This window comes from Enhydra lutris, unplaced genomic scaffold (genome assembly GCF_002288905.1).
Source record: "Enhydra lutris kenyoni isolate GAN:26980312 unplaced genomic scaffold, ASM228890v2 scaffoldscaffold9, whole genome shotgun sequence".
Taxonomy (NCBI): Eukaryota; Metazoa; Chordata; class Mammalia; order Carnivora; family Mustelidae; genus Enhydra; species Enhydra lutris.
The window spans coordinates 43,868,251-43,880,590 of record NW_019154093.1 but is presented as its reverse complement, the minus strand read 5'-3'; the positions used below and the strand labels follow the sequence as shown (position 1 = coordinate 43,880,590).

At 39.0% G+C, this 12,340-nt stretch overlaps 1 protein-coding gene and 1 pseudogene across 1 annotated transcript in view; both read right to left on the bottom strand.

Annotated features, from left to right (window-relative positions):
- LOC111143388 (ST6 N-acetylgalactosaminide alpha-2,6-sialyltransferase 3) overlaps positions 1–12,340 on the bottom strand; it is a 533,116-nt gene that overhangs the window by 77,884 nt on the left and 442,892 nt on the right. The gene's annotated exons all lie outside the window — the stretch shown is intronic.
- On the bottom strand, positions 9,199–9,419 carry LOC111143636 (annotated as a pseudogene).

The following is a 12,340-nucleotide window of genomic DNA, read 5'->3' as shown; positions in this document are numbered from 1 at the left end:
TTTTATGATTCAAGGAAGTTTTATTTTTTAGGGTATTAAGGCTATTTTATAAAAGGCAACAATCAAGTAGTCTGTTTTCATTTCACAGAAGAGAGAATTTAACCTGTCAAGGGAGACACTTACATAACCTTGGGCAAATCACTCAACTTTTCTGAACCTCCCTTTCTAACTATAAAATAATAGAATACCTATTCTGTATGGTTTTCATGAATACAAATAAGTTAATGCTTTATGTCTAGGAATATGTCTTACATATGTACCTGCTCAAGAAATATTACTTTTATAATTGTAGTCCTTATGATTATTGCAAGTATTTCTAGCCTAGAATTAGTCCTTAGCAGCCCACTCTTACATAGTTGAAATATATTTTTGCTTCAAGCATTGAAGTACCTCTTCATCAGCCTGTTTGAGTTAATACGGTTTCTCAGCTTTCATCCAACTAGTGCAAATGCTCAGAAAACTATATGCAACAAATTGTTCAAAACACTAATTTCCATCCATCTATCCATCAAACTACATGTTTAAAGGAACTGACTTTATTAACCAAGTAAACTTCCTGACTCTAGCCTTCAAAAAAGAAAAGCCCGTGTCCCAGAACACACCATCTCCATTAAACAGTAACATGTCCCATGTGGAGTGTTCTCATTAGTGGAGTTCTCCCATCCATTTTCAAGTTGAAGTTTTGTTTTAAAGCTGAGTAAACCTCGCTTAATTGGCTTTTCTCCCCTGTAGCAGAAGTTTTGGGTAAGATGTATATCTTGAAATCTAATTACATATCTTAACTGTAACCTGAGAAACTTAAAATTCACAGATGTACTTTATCTGTCAAAAATGGAGACAGTTGCCAAATGCAGGCCATAAAGGTGGAGATTTAGTACCCAACAGCATGAATTGTTGCTGCTTCCCTATGTTTATTACTTCACAGTTAATCAAGGAGATAACTCCCAGGAGTTTGGCGTCATTCTTCCTATTTTCTACAGAATGAAAAGGGAAGGAGAAAAGAATATTCCCTTTGTAACACATTTCCAGCGGGAATAAGGTATTTGCTTCACAAGTCCTTGAGTTAGAAACCAACATTAAATGTTTTAATCAATTTCTGAAATCCTTTTTAAAGCCAACAGACTGGGACATCACATTATCGTTACTATTTGTACATACTTCTTTTGGTAAGACAGTAATTGTATGAATATGTGCATGTAATTAGGACAGATATTCCGAAAGAGGACTGCTCAACAACCATCAAAACCGTATTTATTCAGTGATCTGGCATTTTACCACCAAGAGCAATTACACTGAAATAATTTTTTAGTGTGAAAGCTCTAATTATTGAGTAGAACATGGTTTCTTTGCTGAGTATTAGAACTACAAAAGGTTTTATATGTATATAAGTCTCAAAAACAACACAATTACCAAAGATGTATAAAAACAGGGAAAAAACAAAGGTGGTTCTAAGAGAATGAGAACAGATTCTTCCTCCATCACCAGCTGTCATCAGTCATCAGTTACCAGGATAGCCTTTCGGAAGCCTTTAGGGAGATAAGCCTTCCTACTTCACAAACAGTACCCAGCTACCTGGAGCAACTAAGGGTTTGTTTCCTGAATGACTAGATACGGTGTCACCAGGTTTCTAGACAAATGGCCAGCATGATTCACCTACTAAGTAAATAAGTAATTATGGCACTGGACCAAGTTACCCAAGAAATTCTGCTGATAGGAAGTTTTTCTATCCCTTCATTTCATGGTCCAAAATAACCAGAGCTAACACTTCCACACTCCTCTCTCACTGTGCATCTACTTTGCTACTATTATACAACTTTTACATGTCTCATTTTTTAAAAATGTAGAAATTCCAAAAAAATTCAAAGAAATAAAGAAATTATGAGCCAAACATAAAAAGATCTAACAATAAAACTGGTGTGAAGTCAAAATGAAATAGTAATTGCTCAAAAACCTTTAAGTTCTCTTGTCCTTTAGGAAAAGACCCAGGTGCTTCCTTAGAGCACTCCGGATAACCAATGCATATTATCTTAGGAATGAAAGATGTTTCGGTATTAGAAAATCTATGAATGCATTACACAATATTAATAATTAACAAATTAAAAAACAAACAATCCTTGATAAGCTCAATAAATGCCAAAAAAACTGAGTGAAATTTAACATTTACTTAAGTTTAAACTCTTAGTAAATTAGAAGAAAGTGGGAACTTTCTAACACTTGATAATTATTATTTATCAAAAATCTACAGCAGGGATCAAACTTAACAATAAAATTTAACAATGTCACCATCACAGTGAGAATTAGACAAGGGAGCCTGCTGTCACTACTCTTCTTTAATGCTGTTAGAAGTTCTCAGTCAACACAATAAAAGAAGAAAAATTAAATGAGGTACATATTGGAAAGATAGAAACGACACTGTATTTCTGTATAAAGGGTCATCTGGTTTGCATAATAATCCACGAGAATGTATAGACCATTAGAATTAGTAATTGTTCAGCAAGGTGGCTAAATACAGGATCAATACAAAAATGAGAAGATTTCTATGCAGCAGTAATAAGCCATTCAAGAATAATAATATAAAAAAGTACCTCATTCAAGATAGTATCAAACTAAAATACCACTAAGAATAAATCTAACACATACATGTTGATCTCTATGAAATAAATCACAAAATTCCTTTCTGATTGACACAAAAGGACTGAACAAATAGGTATACCAAGTTTATGGATAAGAAGATTCAAATTAATCCTTGTAGCAATGCAATGTCATTTGCCTTTTCAACAGGCTTTTTTATGAGACATTATAAACCAATCTTGAAATTCCTTTAAAAGAGCAAAATGTCAACAATAACTAAGAGCATTCTGAGGAAGAAGAAAAGGGTAGAGGTGGCCGCGCTATCAAATATCCCAATTAGTAGTAATAATAGTGATGCTACAGATAAAAACAATAGCTGCTTTTATTGAGCATTGAAATGCCAGGGGAAAGCATTTCATCTATTCGGTTTAATAAGATTATTGCTACCGTTTTACAAATAAAAAGGAAACTGGAGTACAAAGAGACTAAGAATCTCTCTCAAGGTACCATGGCTATGCAGTAGCAGAGTTAGGATTTAAATCCAAGCAGGATGGCTTCCATACTGACACAGGAATAGAAAAATAGACTACTGAAACATACTACAGAATTCAGAAAGTGACCATTCCGATACGGAAACTCAGTAAGTGACCCCAAAAATTTAACACGCAATATGTTGCTGAGATTACTAGTTATTCATGTGGAAAAAATAAAATGAAGCTAGATCCTTTTATATTATATGAAAATAATTCCAGCTGGACTAATTGTGGAAAGCAAAAGCCTGAGGTTTTTTATAAGAAAATGTGAAAGGATATCTTTAAAATTTTGGAGGCAGCAAAAGTTCCTTATATAAGACATAAAAAGCCCAAACAACCCAATAATAGGCTGATAAATTTTACTCTATTAAAATTTAACTCTCCTATTCACAAAGCAATATTATAAGCAATATAAGTAGTCAAACAACAGTCTGGGCATAGGCATTTTCAAAGTGTGTTAACAAGGAAGGATTTCTTTTTTTTTTTTTTCTTTTTAAGATTTTATTTATTTATTTCAGATAGATAAGACAGAGAGTATGAGAGTGAGCATGAGCGGGGGCAAAGGCAGAAGGAGAGGGAGAAGCAGGCTCCCCGCTGAGCAGGGCGCCCTGTACGGGGCTCTATCCCAGGACCCTGGGATCATGACCTGAGCTGAAGGCAGAGGGTTAACCAACTGAGCCATCCAGGTGCCCCAACAAGGAAGGATTTCTATCTATAATACGTAAAGAATTTTGCAAATCAATAAGAAAAAAAAAAAACCACAATTCCCATTCTTCTAAAAAGGGCTATGGATACAATTAGGCAATTTTAATAAAAGGAAACCTGATTGTCCAACACACATATTGAAAGACCCTCAATCTTCCTCATTGTCAGGGAAATACAAATGAAAACAATGTGATATCATTTTGTATCAATAGACTGACAAAAATCAGAATCCGATACCAAGTGTTAAGTACAGAAACAATTTCATCTACTGCTTGTGAGAATATCAACTGGTACAACATTTTGTAGTACACTTCAGCAAAATCAAAGAAAATGGAAGAAACATACCTCCTTAACCTTGTAATTTCACTTCTAGGTATGTACCTTACACTGAGAAACGCTCATGTGCTGACAAGGACATATGTTGAAGAATGTTACTTGTAGGTATCATTATTTGTTAGAGGAAAACACTGTAAATGACAAATCCAAATGTCTCACAAGAGAAAAATGGGTAACGGAATTGTGGGGTATTCACACAATGAAACTGCACAGCTACATGCAAAAATATGGTTAAATTAATTCATTAAATTAATGCTAATAATAAGACAGATCAAAAAGACTGGAGAATAACACTTTAGGATTTATAGAATGTGTATAGTGTTCATACAAAATACAGTATTTATATGCAGCTTCAAAACATGCAACACAATACCCTATTGCTTTGTATTGCTTAAGGATATGTATAGACAGTCTGAGTATAACAACACATACTAGAGTGGTAAACCCGAACTCAGGGCAATGGTTGCTTCCAGGTCCAGAGAGGCAGGAGCAGGAGCAGGGAAACAGGGAAAGGGACACAGGGATTCAACTCTATTTGAGATGTTTTGTTTTGAAATTCAACAATGGTATTAATAGACTTCAAAGGCCTCTGGCAAAATCTGTGAATTTGATAGTGCTGGGTGGTAGGTATTGGAATGTTCATTATTTTATTTCACATATGTATGAATATATCATATACACACATACATATATCTCTTTATATTTGAAATATTTTTAATAAATAATAAAAAAGGAGCTATACGTAAATCAGATGTGGATAACCAGAAGTCTATTCTCCTGGGAGGTTGTGATTTTATGATGATTTCAGAGGTAGCTTCTCTTCTCTTCTAGCAGCCAACTAGCCCGTGAATTAAGCGATATTTATTAAGTTCCTGCCATTTGTCAGGCACAAAGCTAGGTTCTAGTGATATAGTGGTAAAAGAGCCAGACATGGAATGAATATATATCACACTCCTGTGGGATTACAAATGTACTTCTACAAACCACGATAAATGCCATGAAGAGAAGTAGGGAAGTATGGCATGGAATAACTGGGCAGGGCAAGGGGCAGATACTGTGACAGACACTGAGATCTGACTAGCTGAAAGTTACCCACGTCCACCCTTCCCCCTTGCCGCCTTCTGCTATAGAGGTTGGGAAGCTAATCTTCATTTTCCAGATTCCCTTGCATGTGGCACAGTCCTAACCCATTAGACACAGTTAGGAGTCTCTGGGGAGAGTGGCCCTTTCTGAATAAAAAGGCAAAGCCTCACTAGAAAAAAACCTCCCCACCTCCCACCCCCACTTAACTCTCTCCACGCTATTCTGTCTGTAGCAGGATGTGATCCTGGGGGTGGAACAGACACCTTGAGATGATGATGAAAGCCATATTCTGTGGGGTTAGAGCACAGGGATGGACTCCCGGGTCCCTGACAACCTGGCTGAACCATGGTTGGGTTGGACTGTTCACATTGAACTTCTTTTCAGCTGGTTATTAAGGAGATTTCCTCTTATTTGGAGGCAAAATCATTCTGAACAGAGAGCTTCTAAAAGAGGCAACATTTAAATAGAGAGGAGAGGAAGGAGAGGGAGCCAACCCCGCAGAGAGCAAGAATGGAGCAGGGAAGTGGGCGGGTAGACGAGCCCCACAGAGAGGGAAACAGCATGTTTCAGAGGGCTGGCTTGCTTGAGAAGCTGCAAGGAGCCCACTGAGGCTGGAGCTTAATAATGGGTGTGGGACTGCTTTGCAACTGGCTGGGAATCTGGAGTCTGACTATCTCAGGTTAAGAACTGTGGAGTTAATGATCTGAAAACAATAGACTCCGTAGCACTGCCTAGTTGCTGTTTTCAGGGACTTCTTTTTATAATACGAAGAATTAACCCCTAACCCATCTACTTGGATTTTTGTGTGTTTGATCCTTCAGAAGTGAAGTCCACCAAGTCCGCTTGTAGTCCAGAGGTACAGCTCTCCCCACCTATCTCCTCTACCAGCTGGAAGGGAAAAAAATTAGCATCTTTCTAGTCCCCTTGACATAAAGGAAACTGCAGTGATAGGATTTAACCAAAGGCTAGCCAACCGTGTCTTGGGCATTCCCTGTGCTACAGAGGTTTCTATTTTGTTCTGTATTTATCTGAATGGGAAGAGGCACTGTCATTGTTGAAAAAAGAGTCTGACTTGAATAACACAACAGAAATCTAGTTCCTTTAATCCTGTCCTCACTGGGCACTAAGGCAAGGAAGGGTTGGCTGACTTTCTAATGTGCTTCCTCTTGGTCTATTTCCTGGATCCTACACTCTTGGCAAACGAAGGTTATTTTACAAGACAGTATTTACTGAGCACCTGGGTAGGCAGAGTGCCAGTTGAGGCAAGAAGCCTATGGCTTGGAAGAAAATGTCCATTTTCCTCTGAAAAGTCTCAATTTGATGGGTATTCTGCAAGTTTCCACTTGGTTATTTTAGAGTAGACTTGGTTATTTATTATTCATTTTCGCCCTCTCCCTCCTCTTCCCTTTAGCTTTCTGTAACTAAACTGTAGCCCATCTAATTCTTTTCATCTTTCACCCACATCCTTCCCTGAATTCATTCATTCTTGTTGCTATTCTCTGCACTTCTTCCAAACTGCCTGAGCTGTCCCAGTAATGAGGTGGTGGGGACAGAGTGCGTGGTGCCAGGTGCTGCTCGGCTTGAAGTGTCCACAGAGGAACTGTTCTTCCGCGCCCTTCTGCACAGGCAGCCTCTACCTGGCCTTCCCTTTCATCCTGCCAGAATGCCTGGCTAGCCTGAATTTAATTTGCAGACCACTATGCCCCCTGGGCCTACTTTGGCATCACTGCGCTGTGGCGTCTACTTCCCAGAGATCAGCTCTGTCTGGACTCTCCTCCCCGAGGTGTATGCACTGCCTTGCCTTTTTCAAACGCTCACGAAGTTATTATTCCCAGCCTACATACCTCAAGTCTCAAAGGTCGTTTGCATTTTATTTCTGTTGCCTGAGCTGCTCACAGATACTTTCTAAATTGGAATTAACAGTGAATTTCAAAAACGCGCAGCTTCTTCCTTTTCTCCACCCAGGTCATGAGTAAGAATGCTTAAATACGAATCAGACCCCCTGGGTGCAGCAACAGCTCATTAGGCGGCACATCTTCTTAATCCTCCCTTCGTGGTCATCCCCCCTCCAGCAGCTCCCTCCGAACGTTCCTCATTTCCAGTTTTTCGGCCAACTTAAAACCCACACATTCAACCTTCCGGATATTTATGGAGAATTGTGCTAGAGCCTGTGAGAGACTCTAAATCATGAAAGACACAATCACCGCCCTTTGAAAGGCTTCTGTCCCTAAGGAGTATATACGATCTTCAATATTTAACCAGCCCCTTAAATGTGCCAAGCACATGCTAGGTTTCAAACAGGAGAAGTACAGAGTCCCAGCGAGTTTCCACCATAGTGGATAATGGCACAGCATATGATTACAATACAGTATAAAAACAATAATGACATGGACACCTGGGAAGTCAATCTTCCAGTCTTAGTATCTTCACCTGTAAAATGGAGCCAACCTTCTAAACTGTAGTTAGGGCTTACATAGGATGAGGTATGGGCATGACAAGGTGCATGACACAAAGGGTTAACAATGTTATTCTCAATAACCGTTGCAAGTATGAAGATATAATGGTTATTATTGTTAGTAGTAGTATCACAGTAACTTCCACATTCAATCTGATTGACCACGGCTGTCTGGAACATTGTGAAGAGATAATTCAGAAACGTTTACTAGGTCCACTAGCAAAGAATACGGTGAAGGAGGCCGATGCTCTGATGGACAGGAGGAGGAGATAGCTTTCTAAGTGTTGACAGACCCTGAGCACTCCTATAACCACACTCCAATTGCCAATGCAGCCCTCTGACTTAGGAATGTCACCGAGTGTGTAGGAGTAATGAACTGACTGCATTTCAGGAGAAGAGGGAACTGATGTCCTACTACAGGATCTTATTCACTCTTTGTGCTACTTTAATTTAGAAACCCCAGATGGGTTCTTAAGTGTGAGGAGTCTAAGAGGTCAAATGAAGCTGGGATTGATAAGAACTCCTGCTACCAAAAGGAGGTCCTTCCTGCCCAAAGCTCTGACACAGACTCCAGGGTAGTGGTTTGCAACTGGTGCTCCATGACAAAGTTCTCAATATTCTGCAGCAAAATAGGAATGGTAAGGCCAACGGAGAGAGGATTTCATGTGATGAAATGTCCTTAATTTAAGGAACGGATATTATGGTCTTCCTAATTTGGGTCTTAAAACGTCATCGCTTTCATAGAAAAATGCTCTGAAGATTTCCCCTTCTGTATCAAGCCTCAAAATGTTCTAAGTTCCAGAATGCTCATTTCTGTGAAATCTTATCTACCCCATGACATAACATCATCAATATGCTGATAACTTCTAAATGTGTATCTAGTAGCAAAATACTCCTCTAAACTTCTGATTCATGTATTTGCCTGCACTGGATGTCTCGCAAGCACCTTAAATTTAACAAGCCCCCGAAGGGACCCTTGATTGTCCCTTCCTGCCTCAGCCTGTCCTTCTCTTGGTCCTTTATCTTGGTAAATGGTATATGAAATGGCAAGTTGCTCAAGGCAGGAATATGAAGTCATCCTTAATACCTCTCTCTTCCTTCCCTCATCCCCTCATCTATCAATGAGCCTAAACAATTCTAGCTCCAAAATATTTTTCAAATCCAACTACTCACCATCACATGGCCGTCACACTAATCATATTGACAGCACTGACATTCTGTTCCATCTGATCTCACTCTTGCCACTCCTCCTCCTCTACTCCTCCTCTCTTGTCCAGTGACATCCAGGTAACTCTTAGCATAAAGTTAAAAATTCTTACCATGGGCTGAATCCAAGTACAATTTTATTTTATTTCATTTTTTTTTTTTTACTATTACAAAAATTTATTTAACAAAAGAAGTTCAATGTGAAAATGCACATGACCCAAATTTTATATTGTAGTAAAGCAGGTGCTATGGAGAGAGGATATTTAGAAGCAGCTGATTTCTTCCAGTGAACACACTCATAATTTATTCTCATACCAAGGCTTCTAATATGATGACACTATTTCCTCATATTACCACCATCCCACAGTTCTGGTGCCCATAGTTGCCATCTCCACACATTCCTCTATCACAAGACTCATAGGGGGATCAAACCCCTGCAATATTCCTTGGACATATCTGCCACCATTTAATTTCAGTGACAATTCCTTGTCAATAAATATTTTCAACTCAGGAGGGTAAGCTTTGCTCATGGTGTCTATTCAGTGAGCTCAAAGATGCCTCCAAAACCCCAAGCACAATTTTAAAGAAGAGTTCCCTGCCCTTCTCTGTCCATATAAAATCAATGTGTTATATGCTCTCAGAAAACCTTCATAGTCCTTATCTCAATGTGAATTTTATAACTTTTAGTGTAATTGATTAATAACTCTCTCCCCCACCACGATGATAAAGCATGAGGGCATGGATTCTATCTAGCTTTGTTTTTCATTGCATTCCCAGGGCATACTTTAGTAGATGCAGACAGTACATACTTAATATTCACAAATTAACAAACGAGTAAAGGAAAAAAAAATTGCACATCATTACTTGGCAAAATAAAAAGGTGACTATCCTTAGTAGAACTCCAGGTAAGAATCTTTTTTCCTGGTCTCTGAAATCCAAAGTCTTAGAATTACTGCTCCATGGCCTCATCTGGGACTTCCAGATACTATAATGGCCTGTGCAAATGGCCTCTAAAAGCCTGTGGGAGGTGCTGGTAGGGACCAGCTAATTGTTGGACTGGTTCTCCGCTCTTTGGGATGCAGCAGTTTCTTTGGTCTAATTGTACTTCTGGAGCTCTGTAACTCTGAGCATGGGCTCTTACAACTCTTAAGTAAATGCCAAAGGAGAAAAAGAATAAAGAATCATGGTACCCATCTCAAGTTAAAGCCTTGCATTTTAGAAGAATTTATTTGTATATTTTATTTGTCATGTTGATAGTCTAAAAAAATTATTTATGGTAAAACCTGCCCATACACCCATTGGCTATACAGTATCCCAATTCATAATATCTGGACTATAAACTAGAAAAGTGAGATTCTAAGCCAGCCAATCAGATTTACATCCCCAGTGGCAGCTTGGGTTATAGCACTTGGATTGTTCTGTCAAATAATTTATTGAGATCCAGATGCTCTAGTTCCCGATCTGCCCTGAGTAAGTGGTTGTCAGGTACTCCTGTCCAAAAACAAGGCAGTTGGTATTTAACTATAGGCTCCCACACTTGTCAAATGATCTCCAAAGAATATGAAATTGCTTGTCATCTTTGTCAAAATTACACATGAATGGGATATTGGCTGTGTTGTAATTAAAAACTCAATTAAAAGAAATTCTGAAATCATTATCAACTTTTCAGGCATGAGTTGTTCCACCAAAAAGCAAGCTGTTTATAGCTTAGGCTTTTACCAGGATTCAGAAGGTGGCTGAATTCCAAAAGAGGCCCAAGGACAGGATGAGATCTGGACCAAGACGGAGCATCCAAAAAGGGGACAACAGCGAGCTGTAGACAATGACATTACGTGTTAGGTGGCAAGTGCTCTAATTCTAGCACTCGCACGTGCAACTGGAATTCTATAATTAGACAGTATCATTTCATTAACACTGAGGACCACTGTCCCTAATGAGTCTCTTCAAAATGAACAAATAGGACGTAGCTTATCATTATGGCTCTCACTTATACAGGGCCTATCTACGAGATCCATATTATTGGACCAAATTAAGTGCACTACAGTGGGTGCCACCGAATGTAAGCACATTTGATTCTGAGGGAAACGATTATCTTAAGTGGCCAATCATTAATTGACTACAGACAGTGGGCATCAGTGGTGAGAGAGAGGCAAGGATGTGCATGTATCTGAAAAGGAAACTCATCATTTCATAGCCATCTAGCTGAAGCTGGATGAGAAAGCAATCCCAGCCTCTGCCTGAGGCCAGTTAAGCAGTTTCTTTAATCAGGGCATGACTTATTAATAGTAATAATTCAACAGAAGCCTCCATTTATTGAGAACTTACTATGTACTAGCAAGAAAGCTAAGCCCTTTAAATTCATGATCACACTTAATCCTCACGACAATCCTCTGAGATGTCTCATGATTTGTAAGTGGTAAACAGGAAGCAAATCAGTTTGACTCTAAAACCAGAATGCCCTAATCATGAAGTTGTCCACTCTAGATCCAGACTCAGTAGAGACCAGAGACTCTGGGGTATTTTACTACTAGCCTGGGCAGAGCTAGTACCTGGGCAGAGCCAGGCATCTAGGTATGATGCTGAACCCAAGAAACTCCTATAGGTATTTTTTTCCCCTTTTATTCATTTGAAGATTGTTTGAACATAATGAAAATCACTATTTTTATTTTTATTTTTTAAGAGGAAAGAACTTTGTCTTTGCTTCTGTGACCTAACCAGTGAATAGTAACTAGTAACTAGTAACACTAACCAGTGAATAGCATTAAAGTCTCATTTTAAAAAAGCAATGTTGATTTAAATTTTCCTAAGCCTCTATTAGGACAGACGGGGTAAATAGTATTCCTAATCTGTAGCTTAAATCTTCTACTGGACAGAAGCAATATATATATTGGAATATGCTGTATCAGAAACCAAAGCACCCTTTTGTACAGAGCTGCCTCTGGAGTTCCTCTGTCAGGCGTGACAATGGGGATGACTCAGAAAATCTTCCCTGTTTAAATGTTATTCCAACTCTGATTTCCAGAGCAGGTGCTTCACTTTTTGAAACAGTGAAGACTAGAGTGTGACTAGAGCAGAGTGTGCATTGGATGCAATGTGGGAAGAAAGGTTGAATAGAGGGGTGAGGACTAAGAAGGCCAGTTCCCTGAGAACCAGATATCCATCTAAAGGGCAAGTGCTCCTGGGACAGTGGGCCTTCTAGCTGGATATCAGTTATTTATATCTTGGAATGCAGTCATTTATAATTTACTTGAATGAGGACAATGAGAGGATATTCTAAGGGAATATCCCAAGTGTTGGGGAATCCAGCACTGCTGGAGAAAAGCCCACGCATGGAGGTAGGAAAGGAGCAGCATGAGAACCGAGGGTACAGAGGTAATGTTTTAATGGCTGGTGGGAGAGTAACCCTGAAAAGGATAATGAGGGACTTTTGAAGATTTCATCTGCTACGTCA